Source organism: Rhinatrema bivittatum, chromosome 1 (genome assembly GCF_901001135.1).
Source record: "Rhinatrema bivittatum chromosome 1, aRhiBiv1.1, whole genome shotgun sequence".
NCBI classification, from domain to species: Eukaryota; Metazoa; Chordata; class Amphibia; order Gymnophiona; family Rhinatrematidae; genus Rhinatrema; species Rhinatrema bivittatum.
Window position 1 is genome coordinate 681,523,052 of NC_042615.1, and position 12,142 is coordinate 681,535,193.

At 42.8% G+C, this 12,142-nt stretch overlaps 1 protein-coding gene across 12 annotated transcripts in view; it reads left to right on the forward strand.

Moving 5' to 3' along the window:
- Positions 1–2,031: 2,031 nt before the first annotated feature.
- The window catches only part of MARVELD2 (MARVEL domain containing 2), a 48,893-nt gene continuing 38,782 nt past the window's right edge, over positions 2,032–12,142 (forward strand). For 2 of the 12 annotated variants that reach the window (XM_029574367.1, XM_029574358.1), the window contains exons 1-2: positions 2,033–2,536; positions 3,249–3,362. The gene's annotated coding sequence lies outside the window, so the exon portion shown is untranslated. Of the gene's footprint in view, positions 2,537–2,681; positions 2,797–3,248; positions 3,363–12,142 lie in introns of those variants that run through there. The other 10 variants (XM_029574349.1, XM_029574339.1, XM_029574386.1 and 7 more) reach the window with 8 other exon arrangements.

A 12,142-nucleotide genomic window follows, 5' to 3' on the forward strand; every position in this document is an offset into this window, starting at 1 on the left:
AGCAAAAAGAGAATACATGTTAGCTAAGCAATATACTGTTATTTGTTTTGATTTGCAAAATTATTTAATAAAATGTTTGAATACCACTAAGCAATATAAAGAACCTTGGGACCCAATTCAAAATGCTATGGTCTGTGTGTGTGTCTCAAAATCTGAATTCGAATGGTTGATTTAGATTTTTCTAATGCCTGTTTCCTTCTGGGCAGGACAAATCCCAGCAAGTTAAACTGGGTCATTAATGATTGTTTTAGTAATTTATATAAAAAACTTGTGGCGGTCCTTTAATCAGTCACACTGTCATGGCTGTCTATGGCAACCAGATGATGCCTGTCACTGTGCAAAGAAAATATGCTCTGCAAAACCTTGTCTCACACACACACACAACACAGGCACAGATAGCCATGCTTGCACACATAGGCTGTTATTATTAACCAGACAATCTGAGCAACCTAGGTACTGATCACAAATATGTTATCTCTGTGAAGGCCTTGCTCTCACACTGCCACACACACACAGGCACAAAGACACACAAGGAAAAATACACACACAAAGGCCCAGGTGCCCATGCACACACAAACACAGGCACAGACACACACAGGCTGTTATTGACCAGACAACCCAAGAAATGCTGGTACTGTTCACTAATACAGTGTTTCCCAACCCACTCCTGGAGGCACACCTAACCAGTTGGGTTTTCAGAATTTCCACAATGAATATGCATGAGATAATTTGCATATCCTGGGTCTACATGTGTGTAAATCTATCATGCATATTCATTATGGATATCCTGTTTAGGTGTGCCTCCAGGAGAGGGTTGGAAAACACTGCACTGATATACTCTGGCTGTGAAGCCCTGTCACTCACATTCCCACAGACAGGCACAGGCACACACACGCAAGCTCATAAACTCGCACAAATACACGCAAGCCCACATAAGCTCTCACAAGCACGCACACACACATATGCATATATATATACACACGCAGGCAGGCAAAAACATACACAGGCAGACATACATAGGTGCAGGCACCCTACACACACAGGATCCCCCAACACACAGGTCCAGACCTCACATCTACAGACACACATACAAGGTGTTAGAGACCAGACTACACTGGGCACATTTCACTAGTAAAACAGAAAGAATGTTTCTTAGGTATCAGAAAATTGCATATTTTGAGACTATGGGTGGATTAAGCATAATTCCATGATTCTGTTGATATTCAGTAATGTCCCTGACAATGTTCCCTCTAATGTTTTTGTGGGCATGCATTGCTGCTGGGTGCTTAATTTCATCTGTGAGCAGCAGGACTGAGGAGGGGGGTCCTTCATGTTACACTCCCAGCCATATATGCTCTAATTTTTATGGGGGGAGGGGAGGCATGGTGTATGCATTTTTTTTTTATGGGGGAAGGGGTCCCCATTATGTGCTCTTTGTACCATAGCACCACCACCTAGGGACTGAGCTCTATCTCTTCCCCTTTCTCTCTCATTCTCTTCTCAGCTTTCATCTTTTCCCTTCATTACCATCTCGTCTCACTCTAACTTTTCTGGCACCGCCATCTCCACTCCATTCCTTTGTCTCCCATTCCATCCACCTCCTTCTCAGATTCCTTTCACATCATTTCTCATTGCTATACCAGCTCCCTTCCATGTTCCTCCCTCTTTTCTCCCTTCCCCTGCATCTATCCATCATCTTTTTCCCCTTCCCCAGCATCTATCTCACTGAACACATTCCCTGGCTCTAACACACAGCCTACTGCACTTCCCTCCCTCCTCTCCCCTGTGCCTGGAGGAAAGAGGCACTGCCATCACATTCCAGTATCAAACTCAGCTCTGCTAGGCTCCCCCTGGAAGCAGGCCACAGGAGTAAATCCTCAGCTGACTGGTCACAGTAAGAAGTAAGAAATGTAGAAAGCCTGGAAGCAGGGCAAACTACTTCTCAGCTGATTCCCGCCCCCAGCATTCACTCAGGCTCAGCAGATTGGCTGAAGGAGACAGATGGAGGAAAGAAGACTCACACAGGCACATCAGACTGGCAGGAGAAAACCAAAAGCTGGCACTGGAAAACAGCCCATTCCCGACTTGTGCATAAATACAGAAGTTGTGCCTTGGACAGATTGAAATTGTAGATAACCACGCATCTGCGCAGCTTGGAGGGATCACTGGGTTGCATTTTGTTTCTGGCCTGGTGGCAGAAACATATGTTGTTGTTATTCCTTCTCCCCCATCCAAGATTATTACAGAGATTTTCCTGCTCCTTTTGTGGGACCACTTAAAAATTCTTGGCTTGCTATTCGTGCCATGGAATCAAGTGTCCCAAGGTTGTCAGCCGGCAGAGGAGAGCTTTTATGTGCAGGCGAGTCTGTACCTGTGGGACGCACCTGGTGATGTCACTCCCGGGGCCGTCACGTGACCGAGAGAACGCCGCGTCCCTCTCTCTTGCTGGGGGAGGAGGGAGCGCGAGACGGAAACTGGCGGAAGCCAACAGGTGAGGCCGAGAGGGAAAGGGAAAGGCAACCAACCGAGAGCGCTGGTAACTTAATTGTGATCCTTTTTTAGCGTTATGTCTAAATTTCATTTTTGTTTGTGCCTTTTCGTTTATGAATTTAGTTTTCGGGGGGCTTTTTTAGATTTAAGTTTTTGATTTCACTTGTTTAAGATCTTTCCACCCCCGTTTTTAAAATACACTTCCCCCCCCCCTCCCCTCGTTTTTAAAGTACACTTCCCCCCTTTCGTTTCCAGTTCACTTTTCTTTTTATTTCCATATGCACAAAAGCATTAAATCTAGGATAGGTAGGCGTATGAAACCTTTGCTTTCTGTTTTGTGTAAACTCGTTTGCTTCCCTTGTACTGCTCTCTCTTGAGCCTCACGGGTTAATTTCTTCTTTCTTTTATTCTGTGGCCGACACGTTCTTTTAGTTTGTATTATTTAATACCTTCCTCCCTGAAAGCCTGATTGATTTCTCCTTTCCTTACTCCCTCGCATTGTTTGCTGCTTATCGTTATGCTTTATATTATTTACTTTATTTCCACCCTTCAGGCACTCTCTGAAAGCGTTGAGAGAAGAGTTTGGGAGCGCTCTTCAGCAGCCCCCCCCCCCCCCGCTTTTATGTGTCTCATTTTTTCTCCCTGCGGAGCTTCAGAGAGAAATTTGTGTATATTTATTCCTTGTTGGCTTATGCGCTCGCCCTTGATTTGTAGAGGTAAAATCCAACTTTTTATATTTACATATTTTTCTGTTTAAGGCCTCCCAAAACTCCTGGTGGGCCTTACCAACACCAGCATCAGTAGCCAAGAAACATTTGAGGGCTGTGAGCCTTAATCGCCTTTCAGGAGCAGCAGGAGGTCAGCATTGTTGGGTGAGACTTAAAAAAAAAAAAAAAAAAAGGTTTTTCCCTGTCTCACGCGTTTGGTGCTCTATCTTTGTATTTTGTTTTGTTGTTCACCTGTGGTAGGAAGCACATAGGACACTATTCTTTAAATTTCTCCTGAGCCCTTGACTCGTGTATTGATTTAATGTCAACTCCAAGGCTGGATTTAAATTTGCCACGTTGAAAAGTGTGCATTGGGTGCCCAGCGATTTTCTGCATGGGGGGAGGGGTAATACCCTCATCTTCATAGGATTTACATGTGTGACGAGTGCAATCAGCTATACAGTAGTTAGGACATGCTGATCTCATTGTATCGGGTGCTAGTCTGGTGCATGCAAAACTGCGTGTAAATCTGTGCAGTAGGCTGAGCGCACTTCCCATGCAGCAAGTAAATAAGTGTGTCTAAAATACACACCTAATAAAAGCACCCATCACGTTTACATTCCCTGTAAATAAAGATATCAAATATTGTTGCCCAGTGTAGGAAAGTGAGCCCAAAAGTTGGGTGCTTAATATACACTTTTTTTTTTCCAAAAAATTAACTCCAGCTCAGGAAGTGGAGTAAAGTTAACTCGCAGTCAAGGGCTCAAGCGAAATATAAAAAATGTGGTCCTCTGTATTGCAATAAATGTCCCCTTGTAGGGTAGGAAAGACCAAACGTGAAGCATGTTGAAGCGGCATGTCTGATTGTAAATATTACTACCCTTAGATTAAGGCTTGGGGGTAACCTGCACGACGAGCAGTTACCCCTATGTCTCTGTTTAGGGTTGAAACCTGCACTGAGTGGCGGTTACAACCTTATGAAACTTGCTGGGCAGGCTGGATGGACCATTTGGTCTTTTTCTGCCATTGTTACTATGTTATATATTTAGTTATTTGGTGTTAAAACAAAAAATAAAAAAAAATGTACATAGGAAGTAATGGCGCCAAGCAAAGTTATAATCCAATTATAACTTTCCACCTCCCTGTTACATGGTTTCACTAGCTGTTACTTATCTTGAAAGTCGTTCCATATCTTGTATTTCGTTGCTCTATCAGTGGATCCAGTACCTGTTGTTCCATAACTTGAAATATAATGTTTCTACAGTTGCTTCCCAAATTGTAATAAGTTGTTGTCTGTAAACCGGAGTGAAGGCATCTAGCTAAACTTCGGTATATAAAAGCCTTTAAATAAATAAATAAATGATGATTAGCTAAAGGACACCTTAAAACATTTTGGGTGACTGCTTTCCTTTTGGTCAACAATACGCATTGCAGTTTTCCATAATTTCATGTAAACGATGCACTTTTTTTTAGGAATGCACAGTTTAGATGTTCGTGTGTCCACTGCAATAAACATTTGAGCATCAGATGTGCACATTTCTCCTTAGCATGCCCTTTTTGTACGCCACTCTGCTTTCTTTTTCATTTAAATATTGCATCGGGTATGCAAGGGATGAGGATACAGATGTATTTTATTGCATCGACCTGTTAGCTCACTCTTGTTAAAAATCAGTTTGTGTTTCCTTTTTTTTTTTTTTTAAAGGAGAGCACTTTGCCCCCATTCTCCTTTGCCTGCATCGTCATTGTGCAAGAACAGCCCAGATGGGGAAAAGAGGTAGGCAGTGGGGAAACAGGCAGGCTCCAGTTGGACCTGAGGATAAGGGAAGTGCTGGCTCTAGTATTACTATTCTGAGTCAGTTACATGGCTATCTTAACAAAACAGTCTGGATTGAAAGGCTTTCTATCCCTACCCTATTTAATGTTTATATCTCTCTCCTGGCTACTCCAATACAAAGCCTTGGTTATGGGTGCTATTTTTATACAGATGACTGTATAAATTCAAAATATCTGACACAATTTAACTGTCTGTCTAAGGCCTCAAACTGGCTCACTTTGAATAAACAAAAGTTAGCCCCAAAAAATGTGAGACCAAGAATCAGCAAGGTTATCCCTCTCCAGGAATGGCTGGTTATACTATTGAACTCAAAGAAGTGGTCACAATGTTGGGGTTAAGCTTGACCTTCATTGACATTTATTCCTCATGTTTCTTCCTTAATACAGTACTTTTTTTTAAATTATCCTACATTTTATTTGTAGATTCCGATTGATTTATAAACATTCACTTGCACATTAATTCTTAAATTAGACTACTGCAATGCCCTTTTTCATGGACATGCATCGCACTCAATTGCTAGTTCAAAACACTTTTGATGAGCTTATTTTTGGCAAATAAAAATAGTCTTATCCCTGTTACTGTAGGAACTTCACTGGCTCCCGATATTCTCCTATGTCCAATTCAAAATCTTGTGTTTAACTTTTAAAGCATGACAGTATCATACACCCTCCTGTTTCTGCCAAGCAGTGGTCCCATACCATCCTACACAAAGTCTTCATTCATCTCAACAAGAACTTTTGAAATTACCCTCTCCTAAAGGTATTATCTATGAGCAGATGTGAGAGGTGTGTTTAATTTCTTACCCCCTCATAATGGAACTTGTCATTGGACATGGGCCTGAAATTCAGGCAACTACTAAAGTCCTGGTTGTTTTCTAAAGTTTTGTTTGTAACGATTTATTTTTAAACTTTTATTGTTTATCCATTTTTATGCGTATACTTTGTATTTATATATTATTTTGATTTTATTTTATTGTACATTGTATTGGTTTTATTAACACATGCAATTCATGAAATAATGCCAGTACTCTTGAGGCTGCAGCAATCGCATCAGTTTAGCCGTACTCTAGGTAATAGTTGCAGCCCTAGAGTCTTCAGGTTCCACCCCAGCAGCAGTGATGTCTAGTGCTACTATGGTGGCTATTGGTGATGCTACTCCCGCTCTTCCTAATGTTAAGAATATAAGATTTGCCTTACAGGGTTAGACCAGAGGTCTATTAAATCCAGTATCCTGTTTTCAGCAGTGGCCAATCCAGGTCCCAAGACCCTGTACCTGAAACTTCTCAGGGCACAGCACCATTTAAGCCAGTTTCTTTGTCATCAGCTGCCTAAAAAAAGTGCATCGTTTACATGAAATTATGGAAAACTGCAACGCGTAGAACACTGATAAGACTCTGCCTGGCATTGATATAGAAACATCTCTATCCAGGGTACTCCAAGCTGCAGTGGTTTTTATTGGTTTTTTTACCTGCTGCTGTGACAGTGACTGTGGTGTCATACTAACATAGTAATGATGGCAGAAAAGGACCAGATGGTTTGCCCAGCAAGCTTCTTTTGGTAGTATCTGCTGCTCTGTGCAAGATTCCCTCATTTTTCTTTCAAGGGTAGTAATTGACACTCCGTGCAGTTACCCCCAAGCCTTATGATAATGTTTATAATCAATCAAAACCAAGCAACTGTCAAACCCATAAATTACTGCTAGCAATGTTTTTACTGGGTGAGGAGCCGCCTTTAAAATTCAGACAATGCTGCTTGACATTCTTTCCTTTTGGGACTTGGCCATCTGTGTGTCAGGACCCATGTTTGTTGTTGTCTGTATCCAGTTCCCCTTTTTCCCCATCGTCAAAGTGGGGAATAAAGTTGCAGTTGCGTCAAACATCAAGGCTTATTGATTGAGGATAGTAATCCCCATGCATTCTGCTAAGGGTAGTAACTGCCGATCCGTGTAGGTTACCCCCATGTGCCCTTTTCTTCATATCCATTTTCTAGCATTTAGGTATACACAGTGTGTATCCCATGCCATTTTGAATTTGTTGACTGTTTTCTTCTTCATCACCTCCTCCAGAAGGGCATTCCAAGCATCCACCACCCTCTCCGTGAAGAAATATTTCCTGACGTTGGTTCTGATTTGTCCCCCATGGAGTTTCATTTCGTGACCCCCTAGTCCTACTGTTTCCTTTCTGATGGAAAAGATTTGAAGTTTGTGCAACATTAAAACCTCTCCAGTATCTGAAGTTCTGTATTGTATTTAGATCTTTCAGCCTCTCCTCATAAGTCTTTCAATACAGACCTCGTACCATTTTGGTCGCCCTTGTCTGGACGGCCTCCATCCTTTCTCTATTCTGAGATACAGTCTCCAGAACTGAACACAGTACTCCAGGTGAGGCCTCACTAAGGATCTGTAAAGGACATTATCACCTCCTTTTTCCTGCTGGTTATTCTTCTAGCTTTGCCATCTTCACATCACCAGATGCTATTACCACAGGGTCTCTCTCTTGGTCTGTGCACATCAGTGTTTCACTCCCCATCATATACAGCTTTTTTTGGATTACCACATCCCAGATGCATGACTCTGCACATCTTGGCATTGAATCCCAGCTGCCAAATCTTCGACCATTCTTCAAGCTTTCTTAAATCACTTTTCATTCTCTCTACTCCTTCAGGCTTGTCCACTTTGTTGCAGATCTTAGTATCCTTTGTAAACAGACCAGGCTTTACCTTCTATCCCTTCTGCAATGTCATTCACAAAGATAGTGAACAGGATCGATCCCTGTGGCACTCTCTCTTCAGAGTTGGTTCCATTTATCATTACTTGCTGTCTCCTATTAGTCAACTAGTTTGTAATTCATGCCACCACCTTGGTGCTCACTCCCAAGCGTCTCATTTTATTCACAAGCCTCCTATGCAGGACTGTATCAAAAGCTTTGCTGAAATCCAAGTAGATCACATCAAGCACCCTTCCTTGATCTAATTCTCTAGTCATCCAATCAAAAAAATTGATGATTGGTCTGACAGGCTGTCCCCTAGTGACTCCATGCTGTCTTGGATCCAGCAAACCACTTGCTTGTAGATAGTTCACTATCCTTTCCTTCAGCAGAGTCTCCATTAATATTTTCACTACCAAGGTGAGGCTGACCAGCCTGTAGTTTTCGGTCCCACTTGTGGTCAAGAGAGTCCATTCTTCATCTGGCACCACCCCTCCTTCCATCTTAAAGTTGGCTGCCTTCCCTGGATGGAGAAGCTAAGGAACATCTCCATACCAGAGTCTCCCCTTCATCCGCGACAGCAGCAGGCCCCACCCCATCTACTTTTGTAGCACCTATGTGGTGACTATTTATATTCCGCTTTTCAGCACTTCAAAGCAGATTACATTCAGTACTGTAGGGATTTCCCTATCCTCAGAGGGCTTACAATCTAAGTTTGTACCTGAGGCAATGGAGGATAAAGTGACTTGCCTAAGGTCACAAGGAACAGCGGTGGGATTTGAGCCTTGGTTTCCTTGGTTTGTAGCCTGCTGCTCTAACCACTAGACGACTACTCCTCCTGGCATGGTGAAGAATGGCCCTCCAGGAGAATTAGTGGGGGGAGGGAGGCAGGACCCCTGTGTCATTTAGGATGGACCTTAGCTTAAGCTAGAAGCATGGGATTAGGTGCTTGGCTCTCGGGTTAGACTCCTGCAAAGGCTCTGGCCCAGGTAGTGGGTCCTGAGGCCATTGGGGTGTCTGGCAAGATGTATGGTAAAATAGTATTCTTGTGTAGCTTGCTGCCATGCTTATAGTCCATGGAATTATGGTGGAAGGAATTTTTACTCGCCCCAGTAGTGAGAGTGATACTAGTGAATGTGCCATCCTATATGCCAGAGGGCATGTTAAGGCATCTCTGCATCCTTGGGGGGAGAGAGAAAGCAATCATACTGACACATTGTTAAAGGCATTCTCCATAGCGCTGGCAGTACCATTTTTAGTTCTCCCTGTCTCTAATGCTGAGCAGAGCACGAGTCTCTTACCTTGGTTATACAAGATCAGGGAAGTGAAGGGCTCTTAAAGATTAAGTTGAGAAAGAAGTCCTTCATGCCATAGGGTGATGGGAAGAGGGAGATCCTAAGCACTTCTTTCATTTTAAGAGGCTGCTTTTCCAAAATTATGCTCGGAGGCAGGGGATGATAGGTCCTCAGGCACTGCAAAGCCCATTATCCCTTGCAGTAGATCCTTTATTTTTATGGCTGAAGCCTCAATTTGTCCTTGAGAAATGACCAGATGTGGAGTTGCTTCAGCACTTGGTCTGTGCCTATCCGAGATGCACTTCTCAGTTCAAACTGATTATAAAAACTTTTACGCTGGGTCCCTGTACCTTAATGGAATGGTAAAGGCTGTTTACAAATGCATTACTAAACACTGCAGATAAAATCAATTGCTGGCAAACAAAAATAAGTCCATTAAAAAGCACTTAACCACATAAGAACATGCCATACTGGGTCAGACCAAGGGTCCATCAAGCCCTGTTTCCAGCAGTGGCCAATCCAGGCCACAAGAACCTGGCAAGTACCCAAAAACTAAGTCTATCCCATGCTACTGTTGCTAATATTAGCAGTGGCTATTCTCTAAGTGAACTTAATAGCAGGTAATGGACTTCTCCTCCAAGAACTTATCCAATCCTTTTTTAAACATAGTTATACTAACTGCACTAACTACATCCCCTGGCAACAAATTCCAGAGTTTAATTGTGCGTTGAGTAAAAAAGAACTTTCTCCGATTTAGTTTTAAATGTGCCACATGCTAACTTCAGGGAGTGCCCCCTAGTCGTCCTATTATCCGAAAGAGTAAATAACCGATTCACATCTACCCGTTCTAGACCTCTCATGATCTTAAAGACCTCTATCATATCCCCCCTCAGTCGTCTCTTCTCCAAGCTGAAAAGTCCTAACCTCTTCAGCCTTTCCTCATAGGGGAGCTGTTCCATTCCCCTTATCATTTTGGTCACCCTTCTCTGTACCTTCTCCATCGCAATTATATCTTTTTTTGAGATGCGGCGACCAGAATTGTTCACAGTTTTCAAGGTGCGGTCTCACCAACATGCTCTCTCCAGATGTTGAGAGAGCTGCCAAATCCAATACCCCAGAACAGGCTCCCCACACTTAACTATCCAGAACAGAAGTTCTAAAATCATCTCAAGTGCCTTAAGTGTAAGGTATGTGGTGATTTATAACTGACAGACGTGGCTCTCAAAAAAATTTGCAGTGGTTGTAGAGAGGGTCTCCAGAGACTCCAGATATTCAGCTTGTGAAAGGAGAAGTACATTGTGAGTCTCCTTCATAATACCCATTCTACTCCAGCAGATGAAGCCAATTGGCCACTGGAGTGGCACAGCAGTGGTTTGTTTTTGTTTGTCTTTTTTTATTTATTTATTCACCTCATTTCTACATCTTGTGGGGTGATCATATTGTTCTGAGCCTTTGCAGCCTGAGATGCTTATTGCTAAAGTCACCTTGCCAGAGCGTCTGCTTAATCTCTGGGTCCAGCTTGAAAGCAGTATCATTAATATCAATGTGTATGCTTGGAGTGCAGGCCTAAAAGATATTGGCCTATTTTGACATTTTGGATATCAATGAAGGTATGTGATTTGGGTGATTTTTTATTTATTTATTTATTTTTTTTTAAATGTATGCCCTCTAGAGCCGCACCTAGGGTTGCCAGCAGCCTTGTGGGACTTGATCTGCTGCTGCTTCCTGGTAGATTTTTGGTAGGAACATCATTCTTCACCTTCATGAGAGGTGTGAGGTAAGGTAGGGTGTTCTGTCCTGGATCAGCCAGCTTTATCCATCTAGCTACATGGAATCACAAGCCCAGTAATATTAGATTGGCACTGTTCATGGATCACAGTGCTATATCCATGATGGTGGGCTGAATTGCTAGAACCTTGAGACACCTATCCACACTCTAATAACCCTTTGGAGGACTGGGGTTTATGACTGCAGTCCAGGAGTTTTGGAAAGACTAGTGCAGCCACAGAGCATATTTTTCTGGAGAAAGTCTGTCTCAAGGTCCTCTTTCGGGAGCATAGCAAAGATGCTAGCAGGTGGCATATTGTTGAAATCATGCAACGTAGGAGGAAATGATTGATCTTGAGAAATACTTGCCTGTGCTCGGGGACTGCAAGGCATGTATGGAGTAGGAGGTGCACCCTCTGGGTCGTTATCAATCATTTAAAACTAGGGAATCTTGTGAGGTCATGTATCCAGTTTCTTTACAAAATGGATCATGGCTTGCACCTTTTCTACAAGTTGGAGAAGCCAAGAAGCAGATGGCCTGCCTTCTCTCTGTGGATGGGTCTCCTTACAGATCCAGAGAGCATTCACAAGAGAGCCTGGGAATTCTACTCGACTTTCTTGTCTAAAATTTTTAACTTGGAAGGTGATTTTTCTAGTTGCGATCATTTCTACTAGAAGAATCTGTGCACTCCAGGCTGTTCACTATCCATCATATCTGCCATTTTTTCCCAACAGGGTAGTACTCTGAACTCACCCCAGGTTTCTTCCAAAGGTAGTCTCTGCCTTCCACATCAATCAATCGTTCTGCCTACATTTTTCCTAAGGTCAATTGCTTATGAAGGCGAAAAAGCCCTCCATAGTTTGGACTGCAAACAGACCTTGGCATATTACAAAAGGGAGGACTCTGCCACATCATCAAACCAATCAGCTTTTCACTTCCTATGCCCCGAACTGGCTGGAGCTGTGGTCACCAAACGAACTTTATCTAATTGGTTAGCTGAGTGCATTCAAAACTGCTATGATTTAGTCTAATTACAGCTCGCAGACTCTAAGGCTCACCAAGTGAGAGCTAAGGCTGCCTTTTGCTCATCTTCGTGACGTGCCTATTGAGGACATCTGCATAGCTGCAGCTTGGTCTTCATTTCATACCTTCACATCCTATTATTATCTTGATATGATCTCAAAGGCTGACAGTAAATTCAGACAAGTAGTTTTGCGAAAACTGTTTTCACTGTAGTCCACACTCCATGATGGGGACTGGGTTGCTTACTAAGTAAGTGCTCTGCTACAACTCTCAGCTTGGGACTCCCCAAATATAATGGTTAATTCAGTGTATGTATCAACA